Genomic DNA, 20,382 nt, shown 5'->3' with positions numbered 1-20,382 from the left:
TGTATCTCCATTCCTTTTCATCTTCTGAAATGTCATCTTCTAGTTGCTACTGGCTAAGAACCAAGGATACTCCTCTGGTAACAGATGATCACTTACTAGGAGAAAGAGCGGAAGAGATGTGTCCTTTTATTCCAAGAGCTAAATAGTTGCATGTGTGTGCGTGTGTGTGTGTGTTTGTGTGAGAATCTACGCATGAAGCTTTTGGAAACAACCTTCCAATTATTATACCTACTGACTTTTACAGAATAATTTATGAAACTCTTTCACCTATAAGGTTTGATTTGATTCTCAGAGAAGTCTTGAGATAAAGGCAGAGTAGTTATTACTGTGTCTGTCTCATGTCTGATTCTCTCTACCCTGCTTTGCATTTCCTTCCTTTTCTACACCATATATCACTTCTAACATAACACATAACATACTTGCTTATTACATGATTTGCGTATTTTCTCTCTTCTGCTAGAATAAGAGTAGAAATCTATTTTTACTTCAGTCATCAATCTCAGGTACCTGCTATAGTCCCTAGGACATAGTAGGTACCCAACAAATATTTGCTGAATGAATGGATAGGAGTATGTCCAGTACCTGTCAACATCTATGTCCTCATCCCCAGCCCAAGACTGTAAGTCCTCTGCATCTCTGTCTTCTCTTCCCTCCGCGTGGCATTCTTTTTCAGGACGTGCCTGCACCCATCTTAATAACCAGGCTTAATATCCTTTGATGTTCCTGAAGACCTGATAAATAAATTACTAGTCAGACAATGAAAGTTTTTTAGTGCATTGTTTCCCTATTTTCTTTTGGTTCTCAGGAAGCTCAGAGGTGGATGTATTACTCAGTCCAATCCTTAGCTTATCCCTGTTGTTTCCCTTTGATTTTGTGTGCTTGTGTGCTGTCATTATAAACTCATTTCTTTAAAAAAAAAAAAAACAGGCATGAATATTAATGAGATAAATTTAGATTAAACACAAAGTGAGAGATTTCCAAAGCTGTTCTCCTTATACCAAATTGCGATGTCCAAACATAACTCTAAACACAAAACAAAACGTAAAAATTTACAGAATTCATAATACATATCAGACTTACTATCCCTCTCTGTTCATCATACCCGAGCTACTTCTCCAATTATGGGACTTCCCTGACTCTTGAAGGTACTGGGGTTTCAAGTTACTGGTCTAGATGTCAGGGAACATTTGAGATTTGGTTGCATGAAACAATACATATTTTTAGGCTTAAAGGGGCATGAATGAGACAGAAGCTTACACTGGTAAATATAGGAGCTCTCTAAGACCTTAAAAATCCATCGAATCCCTGGTTGTCCCATGCCGCCCTACTCAGACACACATACCAGAATGCCAGAATGTATACACCTTATGTGCATCCTAGTATCCTGGGTGCCCAAAGCAGACACTAACCTCCAAATGATGCAGCACATTGTACCGCATCCACTCCATATAACTCAGTGCTTGTTGAAAAGCCAAGATCTGGCAAGGGCTGATGTGATGCCTACTTTCTCCCAGCCTTTGTTATGTAGATGAGTTTCCATTTTATTTTTGGTATATCAGTTGAATCCTGAGTATTTTAATAGTTGTGAAGCTTCACTGAACCAACTCAAGAAGAGCTTAAGATCTGAGATGTTAAATCGGCTTGGCAGTACTATCTAGCAGAAAATGAGGACCTCATTCTTAGTTCTTTTCCTCCCTAGTAATGAGGAGCTGATTTTTACTATTAATATAACTCGTACATGAGGAACACTGCAGTGGTCCCGGGTAATTCATCCTTAATTAATGTGCCATCTTTTCAACCTGTCCCCATTTAATTATAAGAACTGGGGAATATGGGACCCAAGAAGTAGCCGGTGGTTGGAATAATATAAGGGAAATATTAACTCTTGGCATTTCTCAGGGTGGGAGTTTCTTTCTCTTGGAACATCTTAAGGATGCAAAAAGTTGTTTGCAGGTATTATGAGTCCCATGGGATACCTGCTACCTACACTCTGCTACTCTGATCACCGGCTTCTTAGAGACTTTTGATCAAGTATCCTCAGGTTTCGTATTTTTGTTTCTTCTTCCTATGTGCATCACTTTTGAATCTTACATGGTAACCTCTCTCATTTGAAAGGATTTTTTAAGTTGTGGCAAAATGTCCATAACAAAATTTGTCATTTTAGCCATTTATAAGTGTACATTTCACAACACTAAAATGCATTCACATTGTCGAGTGACCATCACCACCATCTACCTCTACAACACTTTCATCTCCCCACACTGAACCCATATCTGTTTAACAATAGCTCCCCGTTCCTTCTTGCCCTCCTAACCAATATTTGAGCTTCTATCTCTCTGAATTTGACTACTCTGGGTATCTCATAAAAGTGAAATCACGTAATACTTATCCTTTCATGGCTGGCTTATGTCACGTAACACAATGTCTTCAAGGTCTATCCATGTTGTAGCATGCTTTGGAATTTCACTCTGCTTCCATTGAGTGTGTGTGCATGCATGCAAATGTGTGTGCATCACATTTTGCTTATCTATCATATATCAATGCATGCTGGAGTTACTCTCACCTTTTTGGTTATTGTAAATAATGCCACTATGGATTGGGTGTACAAATGTCTCTTTGAATCCTTGATTTAACTTCTGTGTATATACCTAGAAGTAGAATTGATGGATTGGATGTTAAGTTCATGGTCAACTTGTGGAGGAACTGCCATACTGTTTTCCACAGTGGCTGCGCAATTTTACCTTCCCCACCAACAGGGCACCAGTGATTTCTCTACATCCCCAACACTTGTTTTCTGGGTTTTTTGTTAGTAGCCATCCCAGTGAGTCTGAAGTGTTACTTCATTGTGGTTTTGGTTCACATTTATGTAAATGACTGCTGATATTAAACATCTATCCATGTATTTATCAGCCAGTTGTATGTCTTCTTGGAGAATTGTCTACTCAGGTCCTTTACTAATTCTTTAGTTGAATTTTGCTTCTTTCTTTCTTTTTTTTTTAGTTGTAGGAAGTTCTTTATATTTTCTGAATATGAGTACTTTATCAGATACATGATTTGCAAATATTTCTTCCCATTATTTGGATTGCCTTTTCAGTCAAGAGTGCCCTTTGAAGCACAAAGCTTTCTGGTTTTGAAGTCCACTTCTTTTGTTGCCTCTGCTTTTAGTGTCACATCTGAGACTTCATTGCCAAATCCAGTGTTACAAAGCTTTTCCTCTATTTTTCTTCCAGGATTTTTGTAGTTTTAGCTCTTATATTTACGCCTTTAATCCATTTTGAGTTCATTTTTTTATATAATGTAAGGTTGGACTCCAACTGGATCCCTTTGCTTGTGGGTATCCACTTTTTCCAGAACCATCTGTTGAAAAAAACTGCCCTTTTGCCCCATTGAATGGTCTTGGCAACCTTGCCAAAAATCTTTTGACCATATAGGCAAAGGTCGTTTTAGAGTTTTAACCTAATTTGGGGAACACATTGCCTCAGAAAGATGCATGAACTTTGTATTCAAAGAAACCTGGATTTAACCTACTTTGCTACCTATTTGCTAGGCAAGCTTGGGTGAGTGATTCCACCTCCCTGAGATTAATGGTTCTCATCTGTAAAATGGGTATGATAATGCCTGTCTCTTAGGGCTTCTGTAAAGATTATATGAATGAAAGTGTTTGGCACATGGTAAGTGCTCATTAGGTGATTGGTGTATGTAAAGCCTCTCTAAGCTCTTGTTTCCTGTCTGCATAACGAGGAACTCTATTCCATGCCCAGTTGAAGCTGTGAAGATTTGGGGAAGGATTCCACGCTTCAGTATTACCGTACAGAGAGAAGACTGTGTAGAGAGTCCTCAATGTTTACAAGATACCAGGATCTAGTTTTCCAGGAGGCATAGTTTATTAAACAGTTGCCAATCTTTTATGTCTATAAACTGCTAAGTATGACTGGTGACTCCGACAGTTACAATTTGTCAACAACTGTTTTCAGTGTCTTTCCTTCATTTTAAGTATTGCACGTTTCATTATGAATGGCGGGCTAAACATATCTATAACTTTGATAACTCAATTCACTTTGTTAGTAATGGCTTCCCAAGCAGTTATAACATAACAATAACCACGCTGAGGCTAAATATTTCATAAAGAATCCATTGTTATTTATTTATCATTTATAACATGTGTTCCAAAAGCATTACAGAATATTTATTAAACATTTATAGATAATTTTATGCTACTACTAGCATGTGATATAAATACATTATTAATTCTCTTGAATTGTTGATGGATCGAGCTCAAAATAAAGCTGTGCCAACTAGGGCTCTTGCCAATAAAGTGAAAGAAAAAGGGAGCAGTCTACTGTGTTTGGAAACTTTCAGAGGCACAGTATTGTTCCCTCAGAAGGTTTATTTGTGAATTGTGGTTGTGGGTTCCAGAAATCTTTTAGCCATCCAGAACAAAAACATGCTGATGAGAAGTAGATTAAACAAATCTCATTTCTAGAGGTGGCCACTTCTTGGTAGCCGCTGCTTTGAAAACTGCCTACAATTGCACATTCAGCCCATCAGCTCGAATTCACATCAGGTGTTCTAGCCTTTTGGGGAGCAGCTTTTCTCAAAGCAGGAGTTAGGTATCAGGGCCGTTCTTCTGCATTTCTTCTCTTTGACCTTGATTGCACCTCTGGGGCAGCTTCTGGAAACCCTACCTTGTTTCTTTTATTAAGCAGAACTCTTTGAAATGCCAAAGTCAAAGCCTCCTTCTACCATTTCCCTGAAGTGAGAATGTTCTTCCTTTCTTTTTTTTTTTTTTTTTAAAGGTTTTATTTATTTAATAATATGGGAGAAGCAGGCTCCATGCAGGGAGCCCGACGTGGGACTCGATCCTGGGTCTCCAGGATCACGCCCTGGGCTGTAGGCGGCGCTAAACCGCTGAGCCACCTGGGCTGCCCTTCCTTTATTTTTCAAGCTCTATTGAGATCTAACTGACATACAACATTGTGTACGTTTAAGGTGTACGGTGTGATGATTTGCTGCTTGTATATATGGCAAAACGATTCCCATAATAAGGTTCATCAATACATCCATCGCTTCATGCAGTTGCCATTTTTGCATGTGTGGTGGAAACTTTTAAGATGTACTCTCTTAGCAAAATTTCAAGTACACAAATCAGTGTTAACCACAGTCCCCACGTTGTGCGTTGCGTCACATTGAGTTTATACATTGTAGAACCAGAAGTTTGTACCCTTTGACCACCTCTACCCATTGCCCCCTTCACCTCCTACCCCTGCAAGCACTAATCTACTCCCTGTTTCTGTGACCTCAATTTCTTTCTTTTTTTTTTTCTTTTTTAAAATTCCACATATAAGTGAAGGTCATACGGTCTTTGTCTTGCGCTGACTTGTTTCACTTAGTATAATGCCCTCAAGTTCCATCCATGTTGTCAAAAATGGCAGGATCTCCTTCTGTTGAGTAACCTTCTATTGTGTCCATATACCACATTCTGGTGATCGTTTCATCAGGCGGCAGACACTTTGACTGTTTCTGGCTATTGCGACTAAGGCTGTGGTGAACACGGGGCACACATATCTCTTGGAGAAGTGGGATTGCTAGATCACATGGTATAGCTCTATTTTTAATTTTTTGAGGCACCTCCATACTGTTTTTCACAGCGGCTGCACCAATTTATGTTCCCACCCACAGTGCACGAGGGTTCCATTTGCTCCACATCCTCGCCAACACCTCCCTCTTGTCTTCTTTTCTTTTCTTTTCTTTTCTTTTTTTTTTTTTTAAGATTTTCTTTATTTATTCATGAGAGGCACGGAGAGAGAGGTAGAGACATAGGCAGAGGGAAAAGCAGGATCTCTGCAGGAAGCCCGATGCAGGACTCGATCCCAGGATGCTGGGATCATGCCCTAAGCCAAAGGCAGATGCTCAACCACTGAGCCACCCAGGCATCCCCTACCTCTTGTCTTCTTCATGACAGCCATTCCAACAGGTGTAGGTGGTATCTCATTGTGGTTTGTCAAAACCACATTTCCTTGAGGATGAGCAATATTGAGCACCTTTTCATGTACTTGTTGGCCATTTGTATGTCTTCTTTGATGATGTTTTTTTTTTAATTGATCCTGCATTTCTGCTGCCTTCCGTTGAATTGGAGGGCTTGCATGTGAGTTTGCTGCTACATACACTGGAAATAAAACTATTAGTCATTTTTTTCCTGATGCCTCTTTATCTGCTGCTGTGTTGGGAGGTCCCTCCTCGTCCTCCCTCATTTTCTTTTCCTTCTCCCCTTTCTTGGAACTGTGCTTTCTCTCTTTTTGTTAACTGGGGAGATTTATCTCTATAAAAAAAGAGAAATGAGCCTTGGTAAGATTTCTAAGGTCTTAGGCTGGCATGAAACAACAAACTCGAATGGGCATAGAGAAAAGATATATTGTTCTTCAGTAACTGGATGTATAACTCAAGCTTCGCTCTGCGACATTTAAGTGAGCTGGATAAACCTGTTGTACAGGTTTGTTTAGGTTAATTTCTGACACTGGCTAATACTGACATTAGCTGGGCAATTTCGAAAAATAAAAACCAATATGCCCAGCAAAGGCTTAAACAGACAGACACCCTTTGATAACATTCTCAGCCAAATAACTGGCAGTGGTCATATGTGTGCCAGATGGGAATCTTCCTATTTGTGCTCAAGATTACTCTGCCACGTTCAAGACTTTAAATGCTATGGGCACAAGAATAATGTCAATGGGATTTTTCAGAGCAATACATGAAGACGAAATCAAATATGGAGAGAGTTTCTAACTACTCACAGAAGAGCATCTTCTAGATGCAGCCAGCCCCATACCAACAGGTCCCTCCTCTTCATATACACCAGTTGGATACCATATAATAAGGAGACCACTGTTGAGGTGCACCAGGTAGCATGGAACACTGGCGCCACCGTCAAGAGAGCAGAAAGTTGATTAATTACAGAAAGTTGATTAATTAGTTTAACTAGGACTTGGTGAATCCCTACTATGTACTAGATGTCGAAAATACACAGACAAATAAGAAAGTCCTTTTCCCCCAAGGAATGGGTATCTAATTGATTTTTTTTTCAGTCTCAGATACTTTATGGTAGATTCTGAGAACTCAAAACTAAGATTTCAAACTTGAACGGCTGCATTAGGTGCTGGGAAGCCCAGAGGAAGAAGAGAGATTTGTCACTAAGCAGTCATCACTGGTCTCTCCAAAGCTAATCCTTGTATTATTGTCCCCTTCATGGCTTAGTGATTTTTTTTATATGTATTGCTTATATGGCATTTTATTTCAGGGCCTTGGTCACAGAACCTCGAATTAATTAAGATTTGGTCCGGGAGCCACTTAATTGCTTGTACTTAGGATGTGGGAATTCAAGGGAGGGATGGAAATGACGAGGCAAGTCATGCATAATACATCCACCATACCCCTCACTGAGTGACCATTATACTGATGGGTGTTATTTAGTTTTTTTTTTTTTTTTTAAATCAGCACACGGTGCCAAGAACCTGGCATTTTCAAATACTCATTAGTGCTATCCTCTGGGGCTTAAGATAGCAGTTATTAAGGAATGTAGTCTCAAGAGACAGAGTGGAACCACAGTGCCTAACAATGACAGAAGTTCAGGTGTATCAACCCTCATCACTTACGGAGGCATCGCATGGCTAAATTAGCTTTCAAAGTCTTAAACCGAACATGCAAGGCCCACAAATGTCATGTGGTATATTCTCTGGAGGTTAAATTTAGGTTTTCCCTGGCTCCTGCTGCCAATTTGAAAGAAAGGAAAATGTCAGCGGGTGTGGAGTTGAAGTCGAGGATAGGAGGCTGCCAACGTGGAACCCACTGATGCTGACATTAAACTGTCTCCGGGAATCCAAGCCGCCGAGCAGCTTCAGCTGTCCCCAAACTTACCCGGATAGCTCGTTAGGTCTCCGGTTTGCTTCAGTGCAACGTCAATTTGCTCCAGTTGACCTGCCTGGCCGGGAGGTTCCAGCCACCCATGTGTCCTGATGAAAATGGAGTGTGTTTAGATGCAGTCGACAATCCACAGGGTTAGCATTAGGAGAGCAAGGAAAGAAAGATATGCCTCTAGTCCAACCACAGGCCTAGCAGCAGAGGAAGTGTGCACAGTGATTCCATGGCCTGAGGACACTGGAAGGGAAGACCACAGATCAAGAAGATGCTTACCTTCCAAACTTGCTATCCTGGGAAATTATCAAACTGACTTCAAGTTGAGATCTGTAGTGACCATGGGAAAGAACAGATCTCCCCCAGATCTAGGAGCTGGAGAGTCTTGGCTGTGAACCCTGCAGAAAGAGATGTTAGGCTATTTTCTGGTATCAGTTATTGACTACATTTAACAGAAAAGCCAAGAAGATAGGGGACTTAAATGTGATGGATTTTTTTTTCTTTTTCTTTTTGCCTCTTTCATGTTAAAAACAAAGTTTAGCTCATAGAAGCAGAGAGTAGAATGGTGGTTACCAGGGGCTTGGGGTAAGAGAAGTGGGGAGATGTTGGTTATTCAGTTATGCAAGATTAATAAGTACTGGAGATCAAAAAAACAGTTCTGGAGACCTACTGCACAACAATGTAACTATAGTTAACAATACTATATTATCTACTTGAAATTTGCTAAAAAGGTAGATCTTTAAAAAGGTATTCTCATTTACAAAAAAGGAGGGTAGGAAGGAAGGAAAGAGGGAAGGAAGGAAGGAAGGAAGGAAGGAAGGAAGGAAGGAAGGAAGGAAGGAGAAATAGTAACTTTATAAGGTGACAGATATGTTAATTAACTTGATTGTGGTGATTATTTCACAATGTATATGTATAGCAAAACATCATGTTATACACCTTAAATATATAAAGTTTATATATGTCAATTATACCTCAATAAAACCGAAAACAAAGTTTAGAGGTAGGCAGTTCAGGGTTCATAGGGTGGCTTAGGAATTCAAGCTTTCATCCTTAAGGTCACTTCAGCGGTCCAACACGGTTGCAGGGACTCCAGCCATCACATCCCCATTCCAGGAAGCAGGAAGTGGGAAAGGCAAAAAGGACCCACTTCTCAGTGAAGTTAGAACATCCTTCTAAAAGAGTTCCTCATGCTCTTATTCATTTCCATTTTTCTATAATTGAAGAGAACTAGACACATAGCCCACCTTGCCAGGAGGCTGGGATATGTGCTGTGGTAGCTGAACACTTTGCCACACCAGATACGATCAGAGCTTTGCTACTATGTAACAGGAGGAAAGTAGATGTTAGGTAGGCAATAGCAGTCTCTATAAGTGCCATAAACATCATAACTGCAATCTAGACTCTAGATACCCAGATCTTTACGTGATTTTTTTAAGAGAATATGCAGTATCAAGGAAAGCTTCTCAGACTAAGAGTCAGGCCATCTCTGATTCTTGCTAGCTAGGTGATCCTGGAAAATACACTTAAGTGCTCTACCTCTCTGTTTCTTCATCTACAAAATGATCGTCTCAGACTTGTTGTCTACACAGGGAAGAATCTGCTCAGATAATAAATGTGGAAGCAATGTGTCAAGCAGCAAAGTGTCAAACAGATGCCAGGTATTAATTAACATTATTATGATTGATCTAAGCATTTTATAGTCTAAGAAAACTGGTTCAGAAATCCTTCATTTTTCATGAAATTATTATTTATTTTATTACATGTTATGATGATAGCACCTTCTGTGTATACAACACTTCACAACACACATCGCTTCTATGCATGGATTTTGTCCCCACAAACTCCCACCATGAGCAACATAGGTGAGGAATCACCATTTACCCAGATTTCACTGGTGATACAATCCGAGTTCAGAGAACAGAGACTATGAGAACTCAAAGACATGAGACATGAGACACCAGCTTTTTAGAAGTGATGAATGCTCTCCGCCTCAGCAGAAACTGCCATCTGCCCCTCTCAGTCAAACCAAGGATGTAGAAGCCACGTTGGGTGGCTCACTGGCCTTCACACCCACCCCACCCACCCGATTGCTTGCCACACTGCTGGTTTCTTCCTCCTTGCTGGCTCTGCATCTTCACAGCCTGGAAAACAGGTTAGCCCCCATCCCTCAACTGATCTTTTTACAGATTTTTTTTTTTGCCCATCCCTAAAATATTCTCCACCCCCAAGGCGTTAAAATCGCAAGTCTAATTTTATCATTCTTCACTTAAAACCCCTCAATGGCTCCCTAAGATCCCCAAGATAAAACTCAATTATTAAAAACAACAATAACAACAAAAAAACTCTATAAGGCTCTTCGTGGGTTCATACTTGATTGCTATTCCAACCCCATTTTTCATTCCTGTCTCATCACCCATTCTCTCTTCCCAGAAGGTGCCATGCTCTTTCTCTTGAGTGGGAGCCTTGAATATGCTGCTCTGTCTGGAATTACTAAAATCTTCTTTATCTGCTTGATAGCCTCTTATCTTATAAACTCATGCAAGGTTATCATTTCCTTCAGGAAGACTTCCCTGCTGCCCTGGCTGGGTAAGACAGCCTGTCCGACTGCTCCAAAAATACCTGGGGTTTCTCACTGTCACAGGCCTTGACGTGCTGTATTGTCATTTTCTGTTTGTGTGTCAAACATCTGTCTAGATTATAATTCCCCCAGGCCAGGGACAGTAACCCATTGAGCTCCAACTGCATGCAGGGACTGTCTTGGGCACTTCACATGTATGAACTCCTACAATCCATCTAGAAATCTCTATGACTCAGAGACTCCTTTATCCTTTACACAGATGAGGACATGATGTACTTGAAGTTAGGTATCAAAGGCCTCTCAGCCAGTGTCAGAGCTGAGCTCAGAACATTGAAGTAACTGGCTTCAGAGAAGTGTGGATCCTCCTACACTGAATTTTTTCCTCTCTCTCTCTCTCTTTTTTTTTTTTTTTTGGAGATATAGTTCATATACCATAAAACTCACCCTTTTAAAGTACATAATTCAGTGGATTTTAGAATAGTCATAGGTCATACAACCATCCCTATTATCTAATTCCAGGATGTTTTCAATATCCCAAAAAACTATCAATCAGCAGTCACTTCCCATTCTTCACTACTTACTCCCAATGTTTGGCAGCAATTTATATATACTTTCTGCCTCTGTGGATGTGCCTTTTCTGGGCACATTGGGTAGAATCATGTGACAGGTACTCTTGTGTGTCTGGCTTTTACTTAGCATGTTTGCAGAGTTCATCCATGTTATGGCAAGTATCCATATTCCATTCCTTTCTATTGCTCAATGATATATCTGTTGCATGGATATGCTATATTTTGTTTATTCACTCATCAGTTGATAGATAATTGGACTGTTTCCAATAGGAAATGTGAGTTTGCCAACTTTACTCTTCTTTTTCAAGATGGTTTTGGCTCTTCTGGGCCCCACATTTGCATATTAATTTTAGGATCAGCTTGCCAATTTCTGCTAAAAGAGCACCTGGAATTTTGATAGGAATTACGTTAAATATGTAGCTCAGTTTAGGAAGTACTGCCATCAAAATGGTATTAAATCTTCCAATCCATGAACACGGGATGTCTTTCCATTTGTTTGCCATCCTCAGTTTCTTCCAGCAATGATTTGCAGCTTTCTATATACAAGTCTTGTACTTCTTTGTTCATTTCTTCCTATTTTATTATTTTGGATGCTGTTGTAAATGAAATTGTTTGCTTAATTTCATTTTCAGATTGTGCATTGCTAATGTATGGAAGTGTAAGTGATGTATACATAGTGTGTATATATATTATATCCTGCAAACTTCCTGAACCCATATATTAGCTCTAATAATTCTGTGTGTGTGTGTGTGTGTGTGTGTGTGTATTCCTTAGAATTTTCTCTAGACAAGATCATGTCATCTGAAAACAGAGATAGTTTCACATCTTTCTTTTTAATTTGGGTGCCTTTTATTCCTTTTTCTTGACTAATTGCCTACACTATATTTTCTTAATAATAATTGCCAGCATTTTTAGTGCTTGCTATGTGCCAGGAATTTTTTTAAATCAATTTATGTCCTTAGTGAAAGTCTGCGGCATTTTATGTGTATTAAATATTCACAGAAGTTCTAAAAAGATGGGATTGCTTTCACAGATGAAAATACTAAAGGTAAAATTTATCAAGAGGAATTCTACTTGGGGGAGGCCCCTTGAAGGGACAGAATGTAGTCTCTGCAAACCAAAGCTTCCACCGATCCCTGGGGCCAACAGAGACAGTTAGGAAGTGGACAGAAACCACTGAAGACAGTGTTCTAGTGACTCCCAATGCGGGTTATTTTCATCATTTTCCCTTGTCCTTAAACAGCTATGGCAGAAATTTGTGATTTTCCTGACATACGGTTTAATCTGTGTGTGCTTTAGCAAGAGATATTTCAACTTTCCGGGTTTCAGTGTGTGCATCTGTACAATGGGATGCCTGAAGCTGGCTATGAGCATGACACTGGATGATGCCTGTGAAGTACCTCCCAAGTTTCTAGAACACAAGGTGTTCTCAAGAAATAATACTAACGCTGATGTGATCTAGCACTTTGGGAGGAATTGCCATTGCCTGGGCATCACAGTGAACACTTTACATACCTTCCTTTATTCAACTTGCACACTCTTCTATTGGATAAATGCGAAGGATCAGAGTACAGGTGTAATTTATTCAATGTCTTATAGCCAGCAAGCACCACTATTGGGACACAGCCTGAGGTATTGTGACGCCAGTGCCCATTACTTTAAACATGATTTACTTTTCTTTCTATTCCTCTTGCCCAGTTCGTCACCCATCTCACCCCAGGTTTGGAAATACAAGCAAGTATAATTCACAGAATAAAATACACAGTTTATTTATTCATTCAATCAACCACCAAGGAATAATGAGCTCCTGCTAGGTAATAGGCTCTAGAGAAGTCTCTGAGAGTAAAGTTATGAAGAAGACGTATTCCCTGCTCTACATAATCTTAAGATTCATGAAGCAGAGAGAAAAGCACAATGCAAACATAACAACACACCATGATGTATTCTTTATGAGTCTGGACTTCATCCCACAGCACACTGTGACTCTCTCCTTGGTAAAATTTATCACCATCACCATGTGACATGCGTCTCTACTCTTGGCTAGGTTTGAACTCCCCCTATGGACTATAAGCCCCAGAAGATAGTGAGGGCGCTATTTTGGCCACTGCCATGATCCTAAAGCATATGAAGTGCTTTGCACATAGTAGGTGCTTCATGAATGGGATATTTGAAAGAGGGAAGGAACAAAGGTTTTCATAGGAAGGAAGCATGGCTAGATTTGCACTCTGAAAAGGTTATCATTCCGACCAGAAGCAGGGATACCCTGTGAGGAGGCTGTTAGGGACAGCATTCACCCTTGTCCTGCTCAGCTCAGGCTTGGTCATGTGATTTGATCTGGCCAATTACATGTGAACAGATATATGTCAATTCTAGGCAGAAGTTTTCATAGCCCCCAAATGGTCCCCCATTCTCTCATCCGTGATGATCAGCAGTGCTGCAGACAGAGACTGGAGATGTCATGGGGCAGGAGACATTTGGCCACATTGAGCAGCCAGTGCTATAAGCCTCGGTTATTGGGAGCTGTGGAGGCTGTGGGGTGTCTTGTTACAGCAGCAATATTTAATCTATCCTGACTGATCAATAATATTGTGAGTCTGGTGTGAGGAAGTCAGTAAAATGGAACAATGTATATAGAACATTCTGGCACAGAGTAGGTTTCCATAAATATTAGCTGCCCCCTTTATCCTGATGTCTTGAATATTTCTGTGATCATGTGAAAAAAAATATGTATGATGTCTTAGTCCATTTGGGCTGCTATAGAAGAATACTATATTCTGGGTGGTTTATAAACAATGGGAATTTAATCTCACAGTTCTGAAGGCTGAGAAGTCAAAGGCAAGACACCAGCCAATTTGGTGTCTGGTGAGGTCCCACTTCCTGGTTGGGAGACGACCTCACATGGTATAAAAGATGTTGATCTCAATTCCGGGGGCTCCACCCTCATGATCTTTTCACCTCTGAAAGGCCCACCTCCAATTGACATCACATTGGCATTGGAGATTAGGTTTCAAAATGTGAATTTGGGGGAGACACAATCATTCAGTCTATGCCATACATTCACACACACTCACACACACATATCCTAGCATAGTCTCTGGCACATAGTAGGTTCACATCACACATTAGATGCTTTCCCTCCTGCATCCTCCTGCCTCACTGAACTCGTCTCGTATAAAGAGTGTTTATCCCAAGAAAGTTTATCCATCTCTTTATTCATCTGGCTTCCTGTTACTTATTCCTCTTCTTAGCTCTGAATCATAGCATGTTTCGAGGCATGCTTTATCTCCTGTTTCCCGCATAAATAATCGTCCCGGATCCAAGGGACAATGTGTATGCAATGGTCCCAGGGCTGGCACAGCACTTAGCTCAGCTCTTAATATGCAGTGTGGTGAAAAGGGGTGTCAGGTCGAGAGAGAAACCTCATCTAACATAGTTCGGGCCACTTACATTCATCTGAGGAGAGAGAAGGGATGCATTTGGACTGCAATTCTGCACCTTATAAATAGACATATATAGCTCTGCATACATTATTAATACGGGCTTTATTGCTAGGTTTATTGAATCCACGATGGTGCTTCTCTCGGGAAGCCATAGAACACAGGAAGATTGCACAGACGCCTGCATTAACCAGGACCACAGTATACCAAGCAAATAAGGCTGTGCAAACAGCAGTATTCATGCGAGCTGCATCCTACAATTCAAATAACATAATAACAAATAATGTGCTCAAGCAAGCCCCACAGCTGCTATTTGAAGTATTTTATGCATTTCTTATCTATGCTGCTCATGCTAACACAAGAGTAGGTAGGGCAAATGTATTTTAAAGAAGTTCCTTAGCATGACCTACAAAGCTGCTGCCTTCCTCCATAACCTCAACTTGTCCCTGGACTCTCTCCCCTCACTCACTCTGATGGGTCACCTTGGACGTACCTGGAACAGGCAAAACTATTTCCTCCCCTTAGCCCCTTGTCCTCTGCTGAGGACGCACATGCACACACACACACACACCCCAATCCCTTCGTGTAACTGGACCCTCTCTCCATCGCTTACCCTGTTTATTAGCAGCGCTGATTCCTACATATCCTTCCCTTCCTCAGGCCTTTCCATTCTTATCATCTGTCTCCCCAGCTAGAACATAAACTTCATGGAAGCAGGGACCCTTTCTGTTTTGTTTGTTGCTGGATCTCCAACATACGTAAGAGTGGCTGGGATGCAGTAGGTTTGCAATAAATATTTGATGAATGAATGAATGGCCAGAACATGAGCTTCGTCGGTTGGTCATTCCTCATCTCCTCTGTCCACTGTGGCTCTCCCCTTGCTATAAGCTTCAGGAGGGACAGTTCTCACCCCCTCTGCAGCTCTAACCCCATGGCCTCAAGCAGAGAATGGCACCTGAGAAGTTGGCACTAATTGGTTATTGAACTGAAGAGAACTAAAGTCTGTTCTAGAAGCATCTGGTTGGCTCAGGATGGCCAGTGGTGGCTGCAGCAGCATTTCGTTTCATGACCTTCCCTTATACTCTGTGGGGCATGGTGCCAGTCGTATGGCACCAGTAGCTTTCCTCCCCTCTCTTGACTAAGACATCATCCTCTTATGAAAGTGACACAGGGAAGCCCCCATATTTCATTGACAACAATGACTCTTTGTTGTTTTTTTTTTTTTTTTAAGATTTTATCTACCTATTCAGGAGAGACACAGAGAGAGAGAGAGGCAGAGACACAGGCAGAGGCAGAAGCAGGCTCCGTGCAGGGAGCTCGACATGGGACTCGATCCTGGGTCTCCAGGATCACGCCCTGGGTTGAAGGCGGCGCTAAACCACTGAGCCACCCAGGGATCCAACAATGACTCTTTGAATACAAATTTTCCCCTACACACAAAATCTGTGGAGCGAATAGACATTTGTCATCTATTTGTCAATAAACTATCATTCTTACAAGCCAATCACCTTGCAAAGATCCCCCTTTTTACAGAGATTGATACAGCAGAGGGCATGTAACCTCGTTCTGGCCTATAAGAGATGAGGACAAATTAGCTGGAAGTGGCTTCCAGGAACTTACCCCCCTGCAATGTTAGAATAAGCACAGTGGTAGAAAGCATTTAGTGGCCCCTTCACCCTTCTTGCTGCCCTCTTTAAAAGTCACCAAGTGACGATGTAATGGCCAGAGCTGAGACATCCACCCTGCGGCTGGGAAGAGAGACCTCCCCCATATAGCAGGTGGCTCAGTGGAGGGACTGAGGAGGCCTGTGTCTGAGATGATGTTGCTGAAAGCCTGATCCATCCCTGGAACCCTCTCACTCTGGATTTCCATTTGAGCAAATATGAGATGCTGTTTGGTCTCAGTCGCCTTTGCTCAGCTGTTACTTGCAGCCAAATGCCCCCTAAGTGTTACACACACCCTATGGCAGGTAGATTGCTAATTTGGGGGGATGGGACTTGAAGAAATAAGATAGTGTCCACCCTCAAAGATGTCCCAGTCTAGAGGGAGCATTGAGAAATCGATCCGCATTTGCAAGAAGGGATGACCAGCTCCGGAACAGGAGCAGGCACCAAAAGTTCTCAGAGCGGGGATCCCTGGGTGGCTCAGCAGCTTAGTGTCTGCCTTTGGCCCAGGGCATGATCCTGGAGTCCGGGATCGAGTCCCGCGTCAGACTCCCTGCATGGAGCCTGCTTCTCCCTCTGCCTGTGTCTCTGCCTCTCTCTGTGTGTCTCTCATGAATAAATAAATAAAATCTTAAAAAAAAAAAGTTCTCAGAGCCTAGAGCAGAGATACACAACCAAGAGAGTCATAGAAGACTCCCCCTGCTCCCCCCAAAATGCCCACAAATACTGCATTGAGCTTTTAAGACTGAGTAGTAGTTAGCCAGTTAGAGAGGTGTATTTCATTTTTAAAAAGGGAGCAATATGTAGAGATTCACGAGTCTCAGGGTAGCCAAATGAGGTCCCAGGTGTCTAGCATGAAGATGTTAGCTTCCAGAGTGGGTTTGGGGGTTATCATCGTGTTTTTCATCCAGGAGCACAGTGACAGCCAAATCCTGCCACTGATCTCTTCTCGGGTCTGAGTTTCCTAAGACAGGCAAGCCTTCACACACTAGCCACTGAAACAAACCCTTGGAGTGACTTAGCCAGCACACTAAAATCTGCTTTTGCATAGCACTGGTGAGACCAAAGGGGAAGAGATAAGCAAATGCCTTCACTTCTGCACCTACAATAGTGGGAATGTCAGGAGAGAGGACACTGTGTCCTGATTTACCTACCCAGGGAGGAGGACAGGAGAGGGAATAGAAAGAGATGAGGTAATGCTGAGTGTTCCCACCACCTGGGGGCAGTGACGGAGAGAGGTAATTCCTACGGGGTTCTGTTCCTTGAGGCATAGAAGCCCCACTTGCCAATCCACGTCAGCCTGGGCTTGACTAGTCACATCAGCAAGTCATCCCTTAGGCAAGAGAGACATGTTCAGAGGTTGCTCAGACACATGGAAATCTGGCATAGATATAGAAATCCCATCAAAAAAAAAAAAAAAAAAGTCAAGCACTGAGGCTAGGGAGATGTGGATGGATGTACTCATGAGCAACCCCCCGGATGCCATGTTCAGGAATCTGGATGTGTTCATGAAGTGCTGGGGGTCAGGTTAGGAATTTCAGCAAGTGGGAGGAGTCAGGTGAGAGCCTTCAAAAAAAGTCAGTGGGGCTGCAGTGTGATGAAGGCCAGCCATGTGCATAGAGCTTTGCGGGTCCCTCATTGGGAAGCAAAGTAGGTATCGACCCAGCTCTCCCATCAGGGCCTTTCCTCCTCTGGACCGCAGATGGCCCTCAGCTCTGCATTCTCAAACTTCAGGGTCAGGCTCCCACAAAGACAGAACCTCCGGTGTTAAAAATAAGGATTGGGATGAAGAGTGGGAGCTCTATGTTGGTGCCAGCCAGCTTTTCCTGTAAGGGACTGGGTAGTCAATATGCTATGCTTGGTGGACCATCTAATTAGTCTTGGATGTGACAACTGAAGTCTGCGACACTAGCCGGAAAGCAGCCACACGTGGTCCATACGTGAATGGGTCTGGCTGTGTCCCAATAAAACTTTATTTACGACACCCAGGGGCCTGGCCAGATTTGGTGTACGCGATGCAGTCTGCAGTTTGTAGACCTCTGCTTTCGGACTGCGGTTCAACCCTGCTTCCACCTGGGGGCCCCTGGAAGAAGGGCTGACCTCCTCAGGCTTCTGCTTTCCCCTTCCGCGAATGGGATGTAAGACGCACCGCGCACCTGTTGGGAAGGAGAATGAGATTGGCCCATGAGACGCTTAGCACGATGCCTCCCATACAGCACGCAGGGCTGTGGCTGTTGTCTTGCTATGGCTGCTGTTGTGAGTGTGTGTTTTGGTTGGTTGGTGCTTGCCGTCCCCATCAGGTGTGGTGAAAAATGAAGCCCAACCCAAGAGCCAAGGGCATTGGAGAAAACCAAAAATGCTCCCCAGCGCCGACTCGGGAATGGAGACTTGCTCTTTCCAGCTGTGCTTTTCTTGGGCTGTGGCTAAGGCTGTCTCCAATTCCTGAAGGGCTTGAATAGGCCATTTAAATGGATTTGATTGGCATTAATTATTAAAAACAATTATTTATTAATAAATAAGAACTCTAAGAATGCCTTGCGCTTGTTCAGTGCTTTATAGTTTTCTTTCATTTTTGCTTTCTTCTTTTCAAAGGGCTTTTTTAAAACTGGGGCACACAGTGTACCAGGAGGCTTAAGAAGATACGGCAGGGTGTGGGGGGAGGGTGCGGGGAAGACATCTTTTTAGAGTATCAAATGTACTCAATTTGGGAGGGAACAACATTATTTTTTATTAAAACAAACTTGAATATATTATGGAGCAGAATATAGAATTGTATGGAGTTTTTTTTTTTCCTTAAGATAAAGTGTAAGACTTCAAAGATATTTGATGGTTGAGATCCCCCACTTTGGGCTGTGCCCCAGATGGCTGCCAGAGAAGGAGGACAGTTTGGGTCTCTTCTATGCGGCCCCCTGCAAAGTGTGTAGGGAAGGAATTTTGACAAATTCTGCAGATGAAGAAACTCTGTCTTGCTCAGGCCAACTCAGAGCTTGGCTGCAGAATGAGTCCTCAATTCTAGGATTTCTAGCTCCCTCCTTGCATGTGTGAACGGCACTCCCAGTTAGGCAGGGGCCAGGATGCACCCTGGTGATAATGTGTGCCAGGTGCTGTGCTAAGTGCTGGTGGGAGTACGGTGGTGACTAAGACAGGGTCCAGAAAGATATATAAACCCTCAACTTCAACATCTGCTGAGCCTGAATAAAACCCTTGGCATTGAGTCAGCTCGGTCCCCAAGACCTTGAGTTGACACCTTTCATTAACATCCCCTTCCCCGGGATCCCTGGGTGGCGCAGCGGTTTAGCGCCTGCCTTTGGCCCAGGGTGCGATCCTGGAGACCCCGGATTGAATCCCATGTTGGGCTCCCGGTGCATGGAGCCTGTTTCTCCCTCTGCCTGTGTCTCTGCCTCTCTCTCTCTCTCTCTCTGTGACTATCATAAATAATAAAAAAAAAAAAAACAAAAAACCTCCCCTTCCCCAATCCCATAATGGTCCAGTCCCTTCACTTAAGTTCCTGCCTCAGTTTCCCCTGTACAGCCAAAGAATTGACCGCTAGAGTTTAAGCTCTTTCATTCACTTGCTTTGCTTGAGCATGACTCCTCGCCCAGAAGAATAGAATCTATGGCCTTTGCCAAGTGTGCAGCAATCTCCCCTTCCCCTGCCCACCGAAACTCCCCTGCTACCCAGACCTCCACTTGCAGCACAAGCATGGCTATTCAGAGCTGCGTTGCTTCCCACCCCATCAGGAGGGCTCTGACTCTTGCTGGAATCCCAGCTTTGCCCTGTCATCCTCTTAGAGGTCGTGGCTTTTCTTCTTTTTCCTTCACAAGAGCCCTATTTGCAACCCACTTCAGCTTCCCCATTCACACCCCATGTCCTAATAAGTCAGCTGCTGTAAGTACAGGGAGTCCGGAGTCCAAACCCTGTCTGCCACTTAGCATTTGTGGGAACTCTGGAACGTTTCCTCAGCCTCTCCACCGCATCGGTTGTACCCCCACCACCTATAAAATAGGATCCAGGATACCTTCTCACGGTTTCAGCGGGAGGTTGGAATGGGCTTATGTGAACTGCCAGGCACAGGGGGGTGCATAATAAGTGCTCAGGATGCCTTGGGTCTCCCACTCTGCGTGAGCTGAGGTCCCAGCCCATAGATCTTCAGTTGGGACAGATCTGAGTGCTTAAAAGAGCCAAGGGTAGGGTGTGGGAGAGGAGGTTGTGGGGCTGCTGGG

The sequence above is a fragment of the Canis lupus genome, chromosome 6 (assembly GCF_011100685.1).
Source record: "Canis lupus familiaris isolate Mischka breed German Shepherd chromosome 6, alternate assembly UU_Cfam_GSD_1.0, whole genome shotgun sequence".
NCBI classification, from domain to species: domain Eukaryota; kingdom Metazoa; phylum Chordata; class Mammalia; order Carnivora; family Canidae; genus Canis; species Canis lupus.
Note: the sequence above shows the minus strand (reverse complement) of the source record.